The following is a 20,083-nucleotide window of genomic DNA, read 5'->3' on the forward strand; positions in this document are numbered from 1 at the left end:
TTTTCCCTGGTTCTATTATATGTTAAAGATACAAAAACGTATATACTTGGTTTGCCACGTGCAAAACACTCTTTTGTTTCCTTGGTTAAAGGATTAAAAGCAAGTATATAATTTCTTGGTATCTTTAACATATACTAGAACCAAGGTAAAAAACTTTCAACATGAAGGATGGAAATAAAGTGCATTTTTCTTGAGAGGAAGATGGGATCTTGTACTAGTGACCACTTTGTTGAAATCATTAGCTAAGAACACAGATTTAATCTGTTGCAGTTCTTGAATGCTCCAGCAGAACACAGAGAATGCATACAATGAATAAGGTTTTAATAGCACTGATTTTTTGACAAGGATGATGGTGAGACTGTGCATGGGTGTAGCATCCTTTGTGGGTTTCTCTAAAAGACAGAAAATTGTCTTATATCAGATCAATAAAGAATCAGGAGATCCAAAAAAAATGACCAAAAGTTTCCTCGATTTCTGAAGTAAACTATTCTATACTGAACCAGACTGCATTAATCGTGGCATGAAAATCGTACATGTAACTGTGACCTAGAACTTGTCTAAATAAACCACTATTTTATCACAAATAACACAATTACATCAAAACCCACAAACCTGAGTAGCCTTCTGAACAGTCCTCTGGGGATGAGGGGGGGGGAGGGGAGCGCATGGGTGTCAAGAGCAAATTTCTGATTGGAAGGCTTTACAAAAGTTGTGAGGCAATAATTACCATAATCTCAACAGATCTGATGGTTTACATTTATCATTCTTATATATATTTGACACAACTCGTCTCATCATCACTTTTTTCCCCTCTGATAATTAATTGGCCATTGTTGCTTTACTAAAACACTAGTGCTGCATTGGTGAATGGTTCTGATGTGTGTGTTTATGTTAATCAGTTCATTTCATAGTGAGGACACCCATGAAATTGACAAAAATTTTGATGATTGACAATGTAACTATAGAGGAATTTCCATTAGTATTCTAAGAAACGTATGCAAGCAGAGAGGAGATGACAAAAATCATTGGAGGTGGAAATGTAGAAAAATAGCCAATAGTACTTACCATAATCTACTCTGCTTAGCTGTGCATAATAAATATTTACAGACATTACAGAAGTTGAAGAAATACAATTATATAGTAAACCTGTCCAATTTTTTTGGTCCAGACAATACCAAGATAAAAAAGGAATTTATTCAGCTATCCAAGAAGCATGAAGGCTTTGGACCTCCAGTGTTAAAATTCTGCTATTTAAGCAATGCAGCTTCACTGTTAAACTGCTACAACATTCTGGCATTGACATTGTTTCCATTAATAACAGCAAAACTTGGTATAAGGAAATCTTTAACCTCTTCGACCACAAATTTCTACAAGTTGAGTACTAAAGAATGACACTTTGTTTCATAACTCACTGAAGTTCTAAGGATACCCTAAGAATCTTGCTTAGAGAATTGAATATGATCACATTCCAGTAAATTCCATCAAACTGAAGAACTTTAACACTGGAGATCCAGTTTATGACATCTGTTACAGATTGGAAACAGTTGAGCATGCATTCTATAGCTGTCCTCTTGCCCTGTGTATCTGGAACAGATTATGCAATGTGTTAGGTATTCCATTACTTACAACAAAATAGGGTTTCTTTTTTGAGGTATCATCTCCCCCCTCCACATATACCTGTCAAACAGGTGTTGATTTTTATAATTAATGAGTGAAAATACCAGTTGTGGAAAATTAGGAAAAAACAAAGATTTGAAAACCAGCAACATGATACAGGAAAACTCACTTAATGTGAATTCGATATACATAATAATCAGTTAGCGCATTAGAGTGAAATGATACTATTTCCCACTTTGAGTTAGTCATTAATCTGTTAAAGTGAATTTTTTTACGTTAGGAGAAATTTTTTGTCATCAATCTGCAGCTAGCAGAAAAGCTGGAAGTCATTAAGAGACATCATAGCAGCGTTAGTAATATAATGATTTTGCGAGACCTGGGATACAGCAAGTCTACAGTTTGGACTATATTAAAGAAGAGCAAAGAATACAAAGAACAAGGAAAAGTTGTTACTGCTTCTTTAAGAAAGCAGATCACCCAAAATCAGGATGGAGCATCTTGATCATTAACTACTGCGAGTTTAGGATGGTTTGACCGTTTAAAAATTAAACTGGACTGCATAACGTAAGAGTAACTGGAGGATCTGCTAGTCCTGATAAAGATTTTGCAGCCAAGTGTCCTGAAGAATTGCAAAGGATAATCAGGAGGGTGATTGGCAAATATTCAACATTGACAAAATTGGTCTCTTTTGTAAGTGTATGCCAACAAAAACTTTCCTAGCTAAAACTGAAACATCGCACCCAAGATACAAAGTATCTAAAGATTATCTTATGCTTTTATTAGGAGGCAATGCAGAAGGCGACTTTAAACTCAAGCTTATGTTAATTTATCATTCGCAAAATCCAAGATCTAACATTACTGAAGAAATCAGCACAACTGGAAACAAACTTGGATTTAATGAACTGGATAATGAAGATTTGAGAAACTTGCTCAATTCCCATTCAGAACAGTTAAGCAAGAATGATCTCCTTCAACTAGAAGAACAGCGTGCATATGAAAAAGAAGATAAGGAGTGTGAACAAGAAAATGTTATTAAGAAGCTAACTGCAAAAGAATTTGAGCTAGTTTTCAATCACATTGAGTATGGTAAGGAAATTTTGTTTGATGCTGATCCTAATATGTAACGAAGCTTTGTAGTCTGCTGAAATCTTGATAAAATGATTGCCACCTATTGCAAATTGCTCAAGGTGAAAAAGTCTAGCATAATTCAAATATCTTTACTTAATTTTTTTGTAAAAAAGTAGCTCAATCAAATGCTTAGACATTAAATAAAAATTAAAGCAATTGATTTTTATTAACTTGGATGACTTTATCCTCTAATATAGCTTATACTGTAAGTTTTTTTTTCCGAATTTTTTTAAATTCGAAAACATTTTTCCTTACCATACTGTAAGGAAAAATGTTTCCTCACAGTATGGTAAGGAAAGCAAAATCAGAAAGACTATGGAAGAATAACCTTAATCAGTGTGGATGGTCACAAGGTGACAGAAGCAGATAAAATAATTGAGTTACTGACCACTTTGCAAGAGTATATCATACAAGTGAGGTTAATGTGACAGAGACTAATGTGGGAAAAGAGGTGGATGAATTGGAGGTTCTTGGAATATTACGGAATCTCAATGTGAATACAGCTGTTGGATTAGATGGGATATCAGCTAGGTTTTGCAAGAATGTGCAAGGGAACTGGCAATGCCTTTGACCAGGCTCTTTATGATTTATTTTTTACTTCATCTGGAAACCCTGATCTAGAGAATAAACAAGAACTTTTTAAACCTGTTTCAGGCCTCGAATAAGCAGGCAGTTGTCTCACATCAGGAGATGAATCGATACAAAATTAATAACGGGAAAAACTCGCATACAAAGATTATTTAATAGTATAATTTTCGCCTGTGTGTGTCACAGGCACCTTCAGTACATTAAGCTCAAATTAAACAATAACTGACAATTCCAAAATGCGCCACCTAAGTAGCTAGTGTAAGGTAACTAAAAAGGTCAATAACTTTCCTAAAAAAAAAAAAAAATCAATACAATAAAAAGTTAGGAAAGATTAGCTGATTTGTAAAGTACTAACTCCCATAAAGGGATAGACGTAAGCTGTCGGATCCGTTTAAGTTAGGAGAATGAAGTCGAGTTTCACATGTTTCTTTATAAAAGCGTTCCATGAGAAACTGACTTTTGTGAAGAACTCGTCTTTCTCCAATGAACTCTGTCTAGTGAAGATGGCATGTTCTGCAAGTCCAGACTTTTCAGGTTTAAAGTACTCAATATAAGATTGGTGTTCTTCTAGCCGAATAGAGGCAGATCTTCCCGTTTGTCCAAAATAAGATAATCCACAAGAGCACGGAATCTGGTAGACACCTGGATGATTAAGATGTGGAGTTTTTTCTGAACGGTCGAAAGGCAACAAAAATATTCAGTGGTTTTAAAACTTTTGCTATACGTTCACTGATGCCTTGTACATAAGGGATAGTAATGCGCGTTATTTCTTCTTCTTTTAATGAAACAATTCTTATAACCATTAGATAGAAAGGAAGAAGTTATATATTGTAGTTCTTTCTGTAAAAGATCGTAGAAGAACAAAAGGAGTGGGCCCGATGAACCAGTGTTTTAATAGTTCGTGCCTTTTGACTGGGATGGTGATGTGATTCCGCATGGATATAATGGCCTGTATGAGCCTTCTTTCTATAAACTGAGAAATGTAGGTTACCATCTGGTTTGCAAAGAATTAGAAGATCTAAAAAGGCTAACTGCTTATTTGATTCTACTTCTAGTGTAAACTTGATCCTAGGATGAAATGCGTTTAACTTAGTGTGAAACTGTTGAAGTTCATCCGAAGAGCCATTCCACACAGCAAAAATGTCATTGACATATCTGAACCAATGAGTAGATCTGGGAGAAGCGTTGTCAAAGATACGTTGTTCAAATTGTTCCATAAAGAAATTGGAGATGGCAGGAGAAAGAGGATCACCCATTGCTGTTCCTTCAATTTGTTGATACAACTTATTTTTAAAGGAAAAATAACCAGAATTTATTACAAAATCAAATATGTTTACAATGTCTGAAGGAAATTCCTGTTGTAGTAATTCAATGCTTTCTGAAAGAGGCACATTTGTAAATAAAGAAACAACATCTAAATTGATCATGATATCAGAAAAGTCCAAGTGAAGATCTGAAATTTTATTTTTGAAATCCAAAGTATTTTTTATATAAGTATCAGTTCTTCTAGTTGAAGAGGAGAGTAAATTTCATGAGAGAGATATCATGATCAGTTTAGATGTTGCTTCTTTATTTACAAATGTGCCTCTTTCGGAAAGCATTGAATTACTACAACAGGAATTGCAATGCTTTAAAATTTCATCCACCTAATTGGAAATACTAAATTGATTTTTTTTTTTTTTTTGAATTTCCAATGAAGATGAAAATAAAATAAATGACCACCTGCAAGAGACTAAAGCATGTAAAACTGAAGTTTCCCCATTTACTGTTTGCTATGATAATACTTTGACAATCAGCAGAAAAGCAGCAATACTTCGGCTTCGACGATAGATGGCAACACTACCAGCATAATTTTTTTTTTTAAGTTGGTACATCTGTCATAAGCATCCATGTGAAATTGCAAGTCATTCTATCAAGTAGTTTGTTTTATACAGCTGTCTGAAACAAAACTGTTGTTGGTATCCCTTGAAATGAATAAACTCAAGTATCGTGCAGTTATAAAATACTTTGCAAAAGAAGGTTTAACACCAACAAATGGCTGCCGAGTTTAAACGTGGCTGTACCAGCCTTGAAGATATCCACGTGAAGGACATTCAAAAAGCATAACAACACCAGAGAGGCTGCAGTGGTGGAAACAGCTGTGTTCAGTGATTCTGATAGAGCCTTCTGACTTATTTGGTCATAGTAGGATAGTACACAACTGCAAGGGACTAAACATACACCTGGCAGGTGTAGAGACAGTGGTTGTCTTTGGTGGAGCAGATAAGGGATGCAATGTTTGATATGGTTTTAAGTGGTTGTAATTTGTATTTTATTATTTTTTTTTAAATTTTAGCTAGTTTTCAGATGTGCCCTTGATATTCAGAATGGTGAGAGCTTTGGTGTATTCAGTGAAAAAGGCACTGTTATCAGAACTAATTAATATTGCCTTGTTATGTAGTGTTTCAATAATTGAGGGGGGGGGATTTGGTGAATGTATCTACTAATCTGTGGGTTTTCTATAGACATCAGTTAGAGCGAGACCCAGAGGACAGGGTCTGGCTCCCACTGATGAGACCTCAAAGGTCAAAACCTGTCTGGGTAGTGATCCTTCCCATAATCCACAGCATTATACATGTCTGCAAGGATATATGCTTTGCATTATGGGATAGTAAGGAGATTGAAGTCATGAGCTGCTATACATGAGTTGCTTGAGTCCTAAAAATACTTCAGGCACAAACTTTGTTTGTTTACACTTGGATAAGGATTAAACCAAGTATATAATTAATTGGCATCTTTAATTTATAGTATAACCAAGTGGAAAATCTTCCAACGCCAGTGACTGATCTGGCTGGTATGTAATCATAGTGTCTAGGAAACAGAGACTGTTATTTTACTTTTCTAAGGTAAACTGTATTCTGAGATGTTAGTTGTTTACATGTGTTAAAAAAAAAATGATAAGAGAGCATCCAGGCCATGTGGTCAAATATAAAACACACTGTTATCAAAGTATAGCCAAACAGTACATCTTAGTGGGGCACAGTTTAAGGCTTTTTTTTCCAAAAGTCTCTATAAAGTAGTTAACAGATGGTGGGGAGAGAACCATTAGTGACTTTCCTGTTTTGGGATACCACACCACCATATACAACTTACTAATACCAATCTGTAAGTCAGTTGCGAGCTTATCATGTGGCAATCTATCAAAAGCTTTAGCAAAATCTAAGTATACTACTGTACATGTATCTCCTCTGTCCAATGTACTTGTAAATTTGTAAAACATGACTTCCTTTAGCAAATCCATGCTGACAACAGAGAATACTGCTGTTATCAACCAATTTGTGTGTTCTAGCTCTCATTAATATATTAACAACAATTCCAGATATACAAGACTATCTTAAAATTTGTAGCCAAAGATTTATTACCACCTTCATGAAGTGGAACAATTATCTTCTTTCTAACTCCTTTAGGATCTATGCTGTTGAAAGACAAACAGGTATGTCAAGACAAAATTGCTAACTCCCTGGAATATTCCCTTAACCACCTTACTGGCCATTATGGATCAAATACGCATCCTCATAAGCTTCGTATCCATCATATATTTCAATGTAATATCAATGGTATTACAATTTTAATATGCACTTCGCATCCATGATGACATTGACGTCTACAGACTTCTTGGCCGGTAGCATGGTTAAGTGATGATATGTAATGAAATCCTATTGCCTTACCTCCTGCTTGCTCAAAATTACTCCATCCTCTCCCATTTCCTCTACACTGGAGCTTCTCATGATTTCACACTGATTCACTGAATACTTCAGCTATGTTCTCTGCAGCAGTTACCAATCTACTTTATTCATCCATTATTATCATCTTATCCTAATGATTCTTCCTTCCATTTGTGACATATTGAAAAAAAATAGGATTTTTCTTGGCTTGATTTGCTAATTTCTGATCTAGTTTTGCTGTTCTTACCAAATGAGTACCTTCCTAGCATGTTCTTTATACCCTTCATGCAACTGATTAATTATTTGTCTTCATGAATAATGATTTCTGTTATTTAAATAAGATTTTAATCAATCATTTTTAATGCCTCTAATGCCATATCTAGACATTTTCAGAAATAAGCCATGATGTATACTGTCAATCAAGAGAAATGGCTGCTGTATACATTTCTCTATCCTGCTATAAACTGTTTTATAAAACTCCAATAGTGCTTTTTCCATATTAAGTCTGGATCTGAATCACATACCGGTTAGGCATGTAGAAGGAATTTAGATAGTAATTTCATCGTTTTTTTAATATTTTTTTTTATTAAGATTTCAATAACTTTCTTTTGAAACTGTAGATAATATTGATATGGGTAATTTCTAATTTCATTCTATTACCTCCTTTAGATAACAGAACAACTGAAGCAATCTTTAAGTATTCTATAAATTCCTCACTTCAAAATGATTTATTTATAATATGGTGAAAAGAATGTTTAATTATAATATATAGCCTTTGGACATTTATATTATCATATTCCATATTTTTCCCTTTTTGAAATCCAATTATTACATTCTTTATTTCATCCTCATTTACTGCATATAGATATACTGAATTCTGCAATAGGGAGGTAACTTAAGTACTTTGCCTTGTCTGTAGGATCAAAATCACTACTACCATAGTAAAGAGATTATTCATTTCGTTAACAACAGGGGGTAACATCGTTGCCCTCTGGGAATTCACGCGTTTTCTATTTTGTATTGTCAATTATGGTGTTTACCAACTTCCATTCTTTACTTTTATCATTCATATACAAAAGAAATTTCATTAGGAGATAGTTTTCTTTTGCATATTTTTTTCCTTTAAGCGTTTAGCAAAATTTTAAAGGCATTTTCAAAAACTATGGGAGTGGTCTGAAAAGTTCTCGGCCTAACAACGAAAAAATGAATTTCCCATTTCAAAATTATTTTTATTTTTCAACATAATCTCCCTTAAGACTAATATATTTATTCCAGTGATGCTCCAGTGCTATTACCCCATCCCTGTAGTGGTTCTCAGTAAGATCTGCAAAATACCCCTCTACAGCTGCAATCATCTCTGGATTCGAAGAAAAACGCTGACAAACAAGGAAGATTTTTCATTTTCGGAAGAGAAAGAAGTCAGAGAGCCAAATCTGAAGAATATGGTGGATGTTCCAACAATTCATAGTGCAGATCCCTTAATTTTTCCCATTGCCAAAACACCTTTGTGGGCAGGCAGGTGCATTATCCTGATGAAAGATGATTTTTTTTCTTCTGCAAACCGGGTCTTTTCTCACAAATTTTTTTCGTCTAGTCTGTTTAAAAGATCAGAATAATATTCCCTGGTTATTGTTTTACCCTTTTCAAAATAATTAATAAACAAAATGCCTTTAGCATCTCAAAACACCGATGCCATAAACTTTCCTGCCTGATGGAAACGACTTTGTCTTCTTTGGCGCTGAATAACCTGCTTCTGTCCACTGTTTTGATTGGTGTTTGGATTCTGGTGTGTAATGGTGAATCCAAATCTTATCCATAGTAATAAATCGACGAACAAAATCAGTTTTATTCTTGTTAAAAAGGTCCAAGCACTGATCAGAAATTTTCATGCGAGTACATTTTTGATCTGCTGTGAGCAAGTGTTGCCATCTGTGGTCGAGGCCGAAAACTTTTAAATTATAGGGATTCTTCCTGTTTACTATACAACTTTTCTTTCATCCTAATCATATTTTTAGTTCATCAGTAATCCAGTATACGTGATTATTTTTTGTATTTCGAATATACTGCAATTTGTTATCTACACATTTAAGAGATCACTATGTGGTAGTTGATAATTTCTTATACATTTCTCAAATGCATTTTAATTTATACTAGTTTCAATGGTTTCATTACCAACAGCACAGCTCATATCACTACTCGGTGAAGACAGATTGCAGAGGATATCTCATAGAACATTTGTTATAAATACGTGATCAATACAACTTGCTGAACTGTCTATTTCATTCATACTGCTATCTATGTATGCAGGAAATCCATGCAAAAATAAGTTTTATATTTTTCAATTTTGCTATTGATGATAATTTAACCTTCAGTCATATCCGACTCTTGGTAACTTTGCAGTCAAGTGTTCTTGCCAAAATTTTTGAGATTTTTACAGGGTAATTCACTACTGTTTCATCCACCCCCCCCCTACCATTTTTTCTGGATTTGGAACCAGCATATAGCTGACTAATCAGACCTATGGCTGGCACGTAAGTATTCATGGATGCAATCCATGTGAGTACAGGTTAAATTAATATGCATGTGCTGAGGGACAAAAAACCCGAGTTTCTGATTAAAAAACCCTCTATCTCCATATAATACCGGAGGCAGAGGGTTATATTTATTATGGCCAATTTGGTATATTTTTAATCAAGTTAAATAATGTCTTTAGGACATTATTTAACTCAATTAAAAATGTAGCAAATGGACCATCATGTGCACAGTACATAGGAATTCTTGTAGAAAGGCTTACACGTTGGTTAAACATGATAACTAAATACTTAAGGTATTGACAGCGTACACTAGAAATATAAATTAAATCAACTTTAATATATAGTTTCCGATATTTCAGCAACGTCACATTGCCATATTCGTGGTAACTTAAGATAAAGACATGCACGCAAGTACTACATAACAGCAAATGAGAAACGAAGTGTGGAAGCTACCGTTTTCCTAAACTCCTGATGTTGCCAGGGGGGCAATATCAGGAGTTTTCCACACACGTGGGAAAACTCCTGATGAGTTTTTTTTTATGTGTTACCAGTATAGTGTGAGAGCGCTTTGGTTAAATATTTAGCTAGTTTGTAAGTGGGGGGAATCAATGCCATCCACGATGGGACATAATGGCACATTTTCTTTATGTATTTTTGGGAGCCTATATATACGGGGGGTCTAGAGTTATGTGGTTTTAGTCTGTTTGTAATCTCCACAGGCCAAGAAGTGACCTTCTTAAGGAGCCTATGGAGTTTTCTAATTTGTGAGTTGGTGGGATTGTATTCAATGGGGAGGTAAGTAGCTCGATCTAATAGTAAAGCCTCAAGTTATTTATTGATTTAATTTATATTTCTAGTGTACGCTGTCAATTCCTTAAGTATTTAGCTATCATGTTTAATCAGCGTATAAGCCTTTTTTACAAGAATTACTATCATCCACGGAGATTCCATCGCACGCAAGGCCTGCCATTATGGCAAACTGAAGCTGAAGTTATCTAGACAACTGAATCGTCTGACCTTCCTAAAACGCTGCTGGGATAATCAGGCAATCCTAAATTGTGTAAAATTAAAGCACCGTTTCGTTTCACAGAAAGCTCTCTGTATCTACAACCGGGGAAGTCAGGCTTTACTTCGCGAGCAAATTAAAGATACACGGGGTCTCTAGCCGACGTAAACATAGCTATTTTAGCCCTAGACAATGAGTTTTCAAATACGCTAAATCATGAACTTTGGTCAATTCTACATGATGTCTCATGCACTGTGCAAATAAAAAATCTGAACGAATACGGAGTCGACATATCAACAAGTTTGATAAATTAAAAAAGAACTCTACGTCCAAACCAAAACTACAAACCAACACTGTAATTAACCTTTCCTCAGTCATCTTGAAGCCTGCAGCACTCAACGCTCTGTCATGTAGGCACAACTTCGCCATTGCTCCTAGGAAATTACCGGCCGAGGAATTAATGATGCAGATTGAACGCAGGATTCGCCACCTTCCAAACCACATCAGCAATGATGTTAGATTGGATGTAGCCTGTGTTCTCACAAAATCAAAACCACCAAAAACCAACATATCCATTAGTGAATACAAGTCTCTACAGGAATTGAAGAAAAACAAAGAAATAGTTATCACCAAAGCGAACAAGGGGAACGGCACTGTGGTACTCAATCATAATGACTACACAGGTAAGCTTAAGGCTTTACTATTAGATCGATCTACTTACCTCCCCATTAAATACAATCCCACCAACTCACAAATTAGAAAACTCCATAGGCTCCTTAAAAAGGTTACTTCTTGGTCTGTGGAGATTACAAACAGACTGAAACCACATAACTCTAGACCCCCCTGTATATATGGGCTCCCAAAAATACATCAAGAAAATGTGCCATTATGTCCCATAGTGGATGGCATTGATTCCTCCACTTACAAACTAGCTAAATATTAGCCAAAGCGCTCTCACACTATACTGGCAACACACCATCACACATAAAAAACTCAGCCCACTTCAAAGCCAGTACAGAAAACCTTACACTCCAACATAATGACATAATGGTCAGTTTTGACGTCTCCTCCTTATTCACAAATGTCCCCCTCAAAGAAATCTTAGAGCTAATCCAAACTAAATTTCCTCCCAATATCTCAGCCCTATTTCAGTTCACAATGAACTCAGGCTATTTTGTTTGACAGGAAAAAAGTCTACAAACAGATAGAGGGGACAGCCATGGGTTCACCAGTTTCTCCGCCCTTGGCCAACTTCTTTATGGAGACTTTTGAAGAGAAAGCCTTAAACTGTGCCGCACAAAAACCTACCGTATGGTTTCGCTACGTTGATGATGTGTTCGCTATTTGACCACATGGCCCAGATACACTCCTCTCCTTCTTAACACACTTAAACAACCAACACCCTAGAATCAAGTTCACCCTGGAAAAAGAGAAAAACAATAGCCTCCCCTTCCTAGACACACTAGTCATCCGCCAACCTAATGGAACCTTGGTTTTCTCAGTTTATAGAAAACCCACCCATACAGGCAGATACATTCACCAACAATCTCACCACCCCCCTCACAACAATATGGAGTTATTAAGACACTATTCAATAGGGCAAAACTACTCTGTTCAAATGACCAGGCCCTAACTACTGAACTAAATCACATCCTTAACACTTTCTCAGCCAATGGCTACCCCCTCCCCCCCCAAAAAAATACTAAAACCAGTTATCCACAACTCACCTACTCCCCTTCACAAAAAATATTACTCTAAATCCATCACCATTCCCTACATCCGAGGCACCTCGGAAAAAAATCAACAAAATCCTAAAAAAAACATGACTTGACCTCTTGTTACAGACCATATAGAAAATGGCATCCCTTCTCTGCTCCACTAAAGACCAACCATTTCCCCTAGACCTACCTGGTGTATACCAGGTCCCTTGCAGTTGTAAACTGTCTTACTTTGGCCAAACAGGTAGGACAGCAAATATCAGAATTTCAGAACACAAGGACTACATCAGATTTCACCAGTACAGCCACTCTGGGCTTGCAGACCATGCTCTGGATACTCGCCACAGAATAAGGTGGAAGAAAGCCACAGTAATTCACCGCAGCAAGTTCAAATATGAAAGACTATTCATGGAATCAGCCTCAGCCCTTAGGAACATGCCAAACCTCAACAAATTTAGATGCATGAGACCTCCCGAAATTTGTGAAACATATATCAGAAGAACTTCAGCCCAAAGGCCAAGAACACCTAATATAGCCTGCCAGGGAACACCATCAGGACTTTAGAAAAATGGTAGCTTCCTCGCTTCATTTCTCATTTGCTGTTATGTAGTACTTGCGTGCACATCTTTATCTTAAGTTCCCGTGAAGATGGCAATGTGACGTTGCTGAAATATCGGAAGGTATATATTAAAGTTGATTTAATTTATATTTCTAGTGTACACTGTCAATTCCTTAAGTATTTAGTTAACAGTACATAGGAAATATGAGTATATTCATTCTTTAATTAATTTACATTAATTTCATTATATATACTGTGTAATATCATACATGCATAATCACATAGTTTCAGCACTGTGCATATTTAATTCCAATATATAGATGAATACAATTAATCAACATGAACAGTTATAATCCCAATAATCACAAAAGGTATCATAATTAACAATAGAATATTGGTCAATTTCAAGTTGTTTGACCCATATTTCACTTTATACTCTTCTTCTTCTGCAGCTTCTCCCACTTAAGTGGGGTCACTGTTTGTAATGAATCTCCTCCACACCTTCCTGGCTTGGGCTGTCATCACATCCAAGTTCTTCATCTTCAAGTCCTCTTCTACCAGCTCCCTCCATCTCTTCTTTGGCTGCCCACACTTCCGCCTTCCTTGCACATCCATCTGCATGACCCTTCTTCCCACATATTCGTCCTCCCTCCTCATCACATACCAAACCATCTCAACCTTGCCTCCTGTATTTTTGCTCCTAAGTTCGTAACTTTCACTGTTCACCTGACACAGTCATTTCTCAGACGATCCTTTCTGGTCACACCGCACATCCACCTAAGCATTCTCATCTCTGCTACTTCCATCCTGCTGATGTTATTTTTCCTCAGGGCCACAGTTTCTATAGCATACGTCATAGCTGGCCTCACTACTGTCCTATAAATTTTGCCTTTCAGATTGATCGGCACCCTCTTATCGCATAACAATCCAGCCATCTCCCTCCAGTTCCTCCAACCTGCTTGTATCCTGCATCCCACTTCCTTCTCAGCTGCTCCATCTTCTTCCACTGTTGAACCTAAGTATCTAAAGTCTCTCACCTTCCTGATGACATTTCCTTCCAGCTCCAGATCTGTTTCCTGGCCGCTGCCGCCCACTGCACAACACATATACTTTGTCTTACTTCTGCTCAGTCTCATACCTCTCTCTTCAAGTACTTTTCTCCATCTTTCCAGTTTAGTTCCTGCTTCTTCTCTTGAATCTACACACAGCAAGATGTCATCTGCATACAACATTGTCCAAGGCACATCTTCTCTCACCTCCTGTGTTACCACCTCCATCACAATATTAAACAGAAATGGACTTAATGCTGACCCTTGATGCAAGCCAACTGTTACTTGAAAACTTTCTGTCTGTCCCAAACAGGTCCGAACACATCTTCACATTTCTGTACATTTCCCGCACCAACCTGACATATTTCTCCGGCACCTTCTTCTCCCTCAGGCACCTCCAGACTTCTTGCCTTGGCACTATATCGTATGCTTTCTCCAGATCAATAAATACCAGATGTAGCTCCCTTTGTTTCTCTCGATATTTTTCCATCATCTGTCGTAACCCAAAGATAGCATATGTTGTTGATCTACCAGGCATGAAGCCAAATTGTTCCTTTGCAATCTCCACCTCCTTCCTCAATCTACCATCAAGAACCCTTTCTAGGATCTTCATTGTGTGGGACATCAACTTTATTCCTCTGTAATTTTTACAGTCTTGTGCATCCCCTTTACCCTTGTAGATGGGAACAAGAGTACTCTCCCTCCATTCCTCAGGTATATTTTCCTGTTGGCAAACTTTCATGAACAAGTCCCACAGCAGGTCAATTCCCTCTTCCCCCAGTGTCTTCCATGCCTCCACTGGAATTCTGTCGGGGCCCACCGATTTTCCATTCCTCATCCTCTTCATGGCCTCTGTCACTTCCATTCTACTGATGTTCTGCACCATCCCCTCAGAAGGCTGCCCATCTCCTCTGTGAGTCCTTGCATTTTCCTCATTCAAAAGTCCCTCAAAGTATATTTTCCATCTGTTTCTTATGTCCACATCCCTCCATAATACCCTTCAGCATCTTTGATCTGCCTCACATGTAAGATGTCCTTTGCTTCTTTATTTCTACATTTCACTAGTTGGTAAATTTTTCTCTGTCCTTCCTTGTTTCTAATTGATCATACAGATCTTGATATGCCATCAACTTCGCCTGTGCCACAACTCTCTTGGCTTCTTGTTTTCTCTCTTTGTACACCTCTCTGTCCTCTTCCACTCTTGACTCATCCCACTTCTGCTTTGCCTTCCTCTTAGCCGTCACTGCCACTTGTACATCATTATTCCACCACCAACCCTCCTTCTGCTCTCTAATCTTTCCAGATGTTTCACCAAGCACCTCGATTGCACAGCTCAGGATTACTTTTGAATTATGTTTCCACCAATCTTTTACACTTTCCAGTCCATCCGAAATCCTCTCTAACACCCTCTCCCTAAAACAATTCCTCACACTCTCCTCTTTTAAGCGAAACCACTTAATTGTCTTCATCCCATATTTCACTTTATACTAGTATATCTATATACTGTTCAATTTCTGATAAGAGCAACATCAAATGATTGAAATATGGCCTTAATCGAATATTTATATGGTATATGTTTACACAGTATGAGTTTGAAGTACTATAAAAAAACTTTTTTACAGTTTCAGTGATAAAACTTTTATCATTTCTTATTCTGATCAACTCCCATTTAAGTTTTGCATCTGACAATTACACTATTTGTCATTCCCTCTCAATATTTCTTTCATTTCTACTTTGCTTCGAAAATGTCACTCACTTTGCTTCAACACTTACACTTCCACAGTCTCGCTCACTTTCATTTTGAGATTCATTGTCTTTCGCTCCCACAATTCATTATACTTAGTTCAGTTTCAGTCAGTCAATTCTGCATTTACCAATATTAGCAAAAACACATAAAATCAAGAGGTTCATAATTTCGTCAAGTCATACTAGATACATTCAATGATATTTTAATTATTTATTTTAAACTACAGAAATGATTTACCAGCAATGGCATAAATCAATGATTATTTTATCACACATTAAAAGGAAGTAAATATTATATCAATAACTACGGGCCAAGTGGTTTTGAAAAAGCCTTTGATTCTATATTATCCTCGTAATTATCAAATTAATGATATGCTCACACACTCAAGGAGTGTACTGGATAAAACTACATTAAAATTTCACACCAATTCTAACTTCCTATTGACAATTTCATCTTCATCAAATTCCTGACATGTACCCTCAAGAGGGCATACAGGATATGACAGTACTATATGAAAAATTTACATCATAACTAACTTCCTATCAACAATTTTCCTCCAAATCAGTTTGTTACTTGTCAAGACTCCAATATTATCATTATCGGATCTCATATTTCTACCATCTAAGGCACATTGTACTGTATCAATCCACCTATATCTTGGTCTTGGTCTGGGTCGTTTCCCTGCCAACCTAGCAGAGAACACTTGTTTTGCTAATCTTTCCTCGCCCATTCTGTTTAAGTGACCATACCAGCTGAGATTAGCTCTGCTAATGCATTCCTGGATGCCGACAATGTCAAGTTCTTTCCTAATATCCTCGTTTTTAATATGATATTGCCATTCATGCCATCTGTTTACGCCTCTAATCTTTCTTAGGACTCTCATATCTGTGGTCTCTAGTCTTTGGTCAAGTGTTTTACTTCTGATTGAGCTCTCAGATCCATAAGTTAAAACTGGTTTGAACACCATCTTGTATACAGCTAATTAAGTGTACTGACTAATTTCTCTCTTATTCCATATGAAGTTATTCAATTGCCTTCCTACCATACCAGCTTTGTTGATTCCGTTGTCTATTTCCATATTTAATTTACCATCTTCAGTAAAAATCGTGCCTAAGTAGCTGAAATGTTTTACTTGTTCACAACACAATTGACATTTTCAACAATTCTACCTATTTTCATTCTCTTTGTCTTTTTAATGCTGACCTTCATACCATATCTATCACAACGGTTATTCAATTTAGTCAGGGACTCTTGCAAACTTGTAGCAGATTTATTTAGAAGTATAACATCGTCCGCATAAAACAAAGAGCTGACATTAACATCCCCAATTACGATATGTTTAATACCACTTTCTTTCATAATGTGATTCATATAGATAATGAATAACAGAGGGGATAATGTACATCCTCGTCTCACACCAGATTTAACATTAAACCATCTTCCTGTACTTCCTTCAATTCTAACTGCCGACTTACAACTCAAATACAGACTAAGTATTGTTGATATTGACACCATATAACTGTAGCATATTGAATAGCTTCTCTCTTGGCACCTTGTCATATGCCTTTTCCAGATCGACAAAACTTAAATGCAGATCTTTGTTATATTCCCATGCTTTCTCGACTATTTGTCATAAAGTGAAGATCCGATCCTTATAGCCTCTATTTGGCCTGAATCCAGCTTGTTCTTCACCAAGCTTTTCTTCCACAATTCTTCTCAACCGTTTCTCAAGTATGCTTGCATAGATCTTGCCAGGAACACTCAGTAGGGAAATATCTGTGTAATTCTCACATTCAGTTTTATTTCCCTTTTTATATATGGGTACTATTAGAGCTCTACTCCAATCATCGGGAATTCATCCCTCTGTCCAGGCTTTCTGAACTATGCAGTGCAGCCACTGTAAGACTTTTATACCACCATATTTAAGCATTTTTGGTCAAATATCATTTACTCCTGCTGCCTTTCCACATTTCAAGTCTTTGATGGCTTTTACTACTTCACTTATGGATATGTATTCCTGACTGTATGCCTGTTGAGTGTTTTTTACTACTGTGCTATCGCTGCTTGTTTCATTTAGCAATTTTTCGAAGTAATTACTCCATACTTCAAGGATATCTTTTTCTCCTGTTTTCATGTAACCTTTATCATATCTAACTCCTTTTACAGGCACTCTTTCCTCCATTTCTAAGCTTCTTCAACAACCTCCAGAATATCTTACCACCTTCTTGATATTTATTTTCTATGTTCTTGCCAAAGTCCTCCCATGACTTTTGTTTAGCTACTTTTACACAGTGTTTAGCTTTCTTATATTTGTCTCTGTATTCTCTAAAAGCACAAGCTGACTTATTTGCCAGGAACTTTTGATATGCTTTCTTCTTTTCCTTCACTGCCTCTTTAACTTCCTGTGTCCACCATGGAGATTTTTCTATCCTTGCAGACAACCTCACCACATGCCTCTCTGGCTGAATCAGAGTTTTCTTCAAGGCCTGCCACTGAATCTCCAAGGTTTGGTTCCTGTTCTCAAACTCTTTCATTTTTCCTTCAATAATCTTTGTGTATTTTAGTCTACAGTTCACATCTGAGAGCTGCTAAACTTTCATTCACTTTAAAATTTTTACATGCTATTATTTTCAATATGAAATTCAATTTTATCCTGCTCAAGACTAAATAGTGATCGCTTCCAATTTCAAATCCTCTGTACACTCTGGTGTCCTGCACCAGGAGGAAGACATCACTATCAACAATAACACAGAGCAATGAGACTTTTCTTATTCCTTGCCTCTTCTCTCCATGTGAATTTGTGTACATTTTTATGTTGGAACATAGTGTTAGTAATTAATAGTCCATGTCCTTAGCAGAAATCCAACAGGTATTTGCCATTATTATTGGCTTTGCTCTTTTCTCCAAATTTACCCAAAATATTTTTGTATGTGTGACAATCATTTCCTATTCTGCTATTTAGATCCCCAACAAGGACCGACTTTTCCTTTTTCATTGTGTCAGTTGCTTTTTCTAAAGCATCAAAAAATTCCTCCACTTCTACCTTAGTAGAACCTTCTGTGGGACCATAGGCACAAATAAGTCTCATTGTCCAATTCCCTATTCTGATATCTGCCCACATCACTCTACTTGAAACTGCCTGCAATTCAAGAAGATTAGCCTCGTATTTTGTGTTGAATACTATGGCTACTCCTTCCTTTCCTTGATTGTCATTTCCTGAATATAACATTTTGTATTTATTGTTCAGAAAGATCTCACCAGTTTTTGTCTTTTTTGTTTCAGTCACCCCTATTATGTCAACCTGGTACTTATCTAATTCCTCAGCTAGCTCCATTTCTTTGCCATTCAGGCTTCTTATGTTGATAGTACCGATCTTTAACTGTGGTGAGTTGGAGTGTGCTTTTAGATTTGTTCCAGTAGCTGACTTTTTGCTGTTCGCCCAGGTTCCCTGGCGAAAACAAAAGGGGCGATGCCCCAGCCGGCATGAAATTTTGTCATGCTGTACCATCATTTTCTATATTGGTTTAAGCCAATAAGAATACAATTTGCTCAGATAAATCCCAAATTGCCAGCCTATCCTCGAATGTCGGTTCTCCGCATTCCTTTAAAGACTATGTGGAGGGCTTCTCTCAGTTATATGGCTTTGACCCTTAGCAACTTTATAGTGCCTACTTAACAATACTCATCAGTTATTTCTATACATCTACTAAACATCACAAGGACTTCAGTTATAATTAGATTGTCTGCTCTACTCAAGATTTTTTATCCTTGTGCTATTATTCCATCTTTCATCATGAAGATATATATGATCTGCTGTACCAAAATTCTATAAATAAAAAAAATATTTTTATGTAAGTAATCTTTTTTTTCCTTCTTTCAGGCTTCTCCACTTGGCAGCAGCTGCCTGTTCTCATATTCTGCACTGTGCAATTCCTCCTCATCCCATAAGCCTCTTTTTTCCTATTAAATGGTCCCTTTCCATGTAACCCTTGGTGTTCTTCTTTTTCTCCTTCCAAGGGGTGACCAGCACATAATATAGTGCTCAACGGTGATCATTTTTCTGTCATTCTTTAGATTTGTGTTTAAATGCATGTATATGTCTTTGATGATTTGAATATATTATACACATGGATGTTTTTAAAACTGCTTCGTCAATGTATTTCTGAGGGATAAAATCAAATTGTTTGCAGACTAATCAGGCCCATAGGCTGCACACCCTACTTTACAGTATGCAAGGAATTATCTTGGAAAATCTACAGTTTAATGGTCACTATTGACAAAACCAAGCATAACAGCACACCAAAAATAGTATAAGAAACTTCTGAATCTTATTTACAAATGGATGAAAAAAATGATGCTTTAATCTTTTAAGATTATATCTAATTTTAAAATCTTAAACATTTCATTTAATAAGTTATAATCGCAGAAATGAT

General features: G+C 36.5%; 1 protein-coding gene across 6 annotated transcripts in view; it reads right to left on the bottom strand.

The window, feature by feature from the left end:
- Nucleotides 1-20,083, bottom strand: part of LOC150095691 (uncharacterized) — a 369,335-nt gene that overhangs the window by 278,723 nt on the left and 70,529 nt on the right. The window lies entirely within an intron of this gene.

The sequence above is a fragment of the Typopeltis vanoorti genome, chromosome 20, assembly GCF_054136105.1.
Source record: "Typopeltis vanoorti isolate ZY-2024b chromosome 20, IOZ_Tvanoo_1.0, whole genome shotgun sequence".
Lineage (NCBI taxonomy): Eukaryota > Metazoa > Arthropoda > Arachnida > Uropygi > Thelyphonidae > Typopeltis > Typopeltis vanoorti.